Genomic DNA, 3,090 nt, shown 5'->3' with positions numbered 1-3,090 from the left:
GTTTAACGAGCAGCAAGACATAGCTCAGGATTTTTTTAGTTTAAAGAGCAAGAAAAAAGCGCCTAAAAAGAATGCTCCTTTGGTCTTTTTCAGTTTATGAGCTGGAAAAAGATCAAAAAAGAGTTGCTCAGAGCATCGTTACATGTATTTAATGAGCGTAATGATGAAAACTTGGAGATGTTTATTATTTTTTAAAGAGCAATAAAATATCACAAAAAGTGCTCTAACCATCGTCGCAAAGATTTAACGAGCTTAACGATGAAAACTCGGAGATGTTTATATTTTTTAAAGAGCAATAAAATATCCCTAAAAGTGCTCTATTGATCACGGTATATGTTTAACAAGCCTCACAACAAAAAACTCAGAGATGTATAAAATTTTTAAAGAGCAATAAAATATCTCCAAAAGTGCTCTATTGAGAATTGCATGCAACTTTTACTGCTTTTCATTCCTGAAAGTACTTTCATCAAAAGCGGTAAAAAGTATAAAAAAGTAGCAATTCCTATTATCTGGGTTCATGCATGATAAAAAATCATGGAGAATGGACTACTTCCTCTTTAATGATTTTCAAAAAATCATGTCTCTCAAATTTATATAAGGAGATGCTTTGAGCTTTCACATGCATCATTTTCACTATTTTGAAGTTTGTGAGAGCTTGCTGGAGCTAAAGAGGAGCAGATTTTCTGTGGACCATTACAGGAGATCTGGGCAACCATTCGACTTATCGTCAGTCCCAGGTGAGAGCTAAAACCTTGCTATATGCCTTACTAAACCTTTCTTAACAATTTTATGGGTGGAATTTTGCAGATCTCAGGTGCCCTAGAGCCTTATTTGCACACTAATGCCCTCCATATGGCTAGTAGGGAGCATTAAACGCTCTGTACGAGCCACTAGAGGGAATTAATCCTCCCTGTATAGCACTGGGGGTAGCGTTAGGGCTGTAGGGCGTAGTTAAAACCCTCATGCATGGATTCCTTAAGTGATTTTTCCCCATTTTAACTGTTTTTAGGGTTATTTTGTGCATGTTTCAAGTTGAAATGACTCACCTATGGAGAGAATGAGCCCATGACAATGAGGAATTGCTGATGAAAAATGATCCAACATGCATACTTGCATTGTGGCGCTATGGTTTATTGAAGTATGCAAAGCTAGATCTAATGAAAGGATAGGAGGATTTACTGAGATGGATCATACAGCGCTAGGATGAACATGAGCAAGTGTTCAGGATTGGAGATTAGGTGCTGGTGATTGACAGCGATGACATTTACCTTTTGATTAGTTTTTCATGCCATGGGGCACAAGCAAACCTTACCGGTGGCAGGTTAGATCCATGATCTACTTTAGAGCTGGTACATATCTATGCATCCCTGAGAGTGGACTAGTTAGCAATAGAGTCCTGGTAGAGAGGATTCGATCTCGGTCTATTAGGGCAGTTTTTTGGTTGATTGTACGGTTAGCGGGGTCAAAAAGTCCCCACATAGTGAGAAAGGCCCAATTGTTGCTTGCGATTGACTATGTCTAGCCACAGATGTTCAACTAGTGTGAAGTAGTGCTTCGCCAGTTGAAGGCAGAATTAACAACATGCAAGACTCGTACCCAACATAGTTTTGGGTATGGTACTATCATAGTCTCATTTTTCCTTGAGAGGGTACCTGTCATGCGCCCATGGATGAGCATAGGTCCCTTTGATCTAAGGGAGCCAAGGCAAGGTCGCTAGTCATCACTCGATCCTCACACAGGGGGAGGACCGCTTCGGCACTTTTGTGATGAAGACTTCTTCCAGTGGTTCCGTAGCCATATTGTTAATTTTGATGACTATGCCTATGAAGGCATGGACTTTACCAGTGACCTAGACTTGATGCTACCACCTGAGACCAACTAGGATCCTCAAGGTAAGAATAATTTTGACAGTACTTAAGTATTTTTGAGCTTTTGAATGTATATGTAATTTTTTTTAAAGGTGAAATAAGAACTGACATGAAACTTTTATGCTTAACACAGATGTGCAACGAGGTGGCCAACTACTTGCTAGAGGGGGTGATGCCGACAGTCTTCACGAAGTTCTGAGGAACCTAGAGGGTTTAACTATGGGTAACCCCCCCCCTCCTATGAGGGAGATTCCCGCTCATATGCAATGGCACACTGTTGGTGTGCCTGAGCGGTTTTTGGTTCCTCTTCGGAGGGTAGCTAGCGCTGTTTTAGCTTGTATGGAGCAATAGGCTCATTTTAGCAGGTGTTCTAGCATTGCCATATGAGTGCTTGTAGCTAGGCTTTGAGCCATTTTGTACTTAAATCATCCAAGTTTTGGAATATTTTGATGTAAAAAATAGGATTTCGATATATATATATATATATATATATATTCGGTATTTTGGTGGTGTAAATGTGTTTTTAAATTCTTTTTGTAACAAATTTTTAACTTTAGTAAATGTTTTACTTCTCATGCATGCTTCTATAAAGAATGAGACAAATGCTAATCCAATACATAGTTAGCTAACAAATCAGCGACTGTATTTAATTCTCAAGGAACATGCTCATATGTGATTATTTCAAATCTATGTTCCAAGAGTCGCACCCTTAGATAGTTATGTAACAAGGTTGGATTGCGGACATGATAATGGTTTGTCAATTGCATAACGACTAGCTAGGAGTCTAACCTGACCACCAGATTGGAGATGCCCCTTGATGACGATTCTGTGAGAAGCGAAACGACAGACATGTACTCGGAAATATTGTTGGTGGCAATACCAAGAAAGACCCCCCCGGATCAAAATAGTTCTGAATCGGTTGTATAGATGACCCAAGCAGCTGATGCAATGTGCCATGTGTGACGACTAGCACCATTCGCGTATCATACGTATGCTAAGGGAAATGACGACATCTGCATTGTGAGAAGAATGCATGAGATAAGTATTCCACTAAATAAAAAAACAATCCAATCACATCAAAAAGGTAAGCAAAACTTATGAATACATTAGAAAGCACATGCCCAGTGCAATACTAGGCATAATACTTTTTCAGATAGAGCCCATATTTGGGCTCCTTGAGTGGGACTTTGTCCCAGTGCTACAGTTCATATGCCCCCGTGGG

Source organism: Pinus tabuliformis, chromosome 3_2, assembly GCF_031772625.1.
Source record: "Pinus tabuliformis cultivar Carrire ecotype Pingquan chromosome 3_2, CPIR1, whole genome shotgun sequence".
In the NCBI taxonomy this organism is placed as follows: Eukaryota; Viridiplantae; Streptophyta; class Pinopsida; order Pinales; family Pinaceae; genus Pinus; species Pinus tabuliformis.
The sequence above is the reverse complement of the archived record's forward strand: the minus strand, read 5'-3'. Positions refer to the sequence as shown.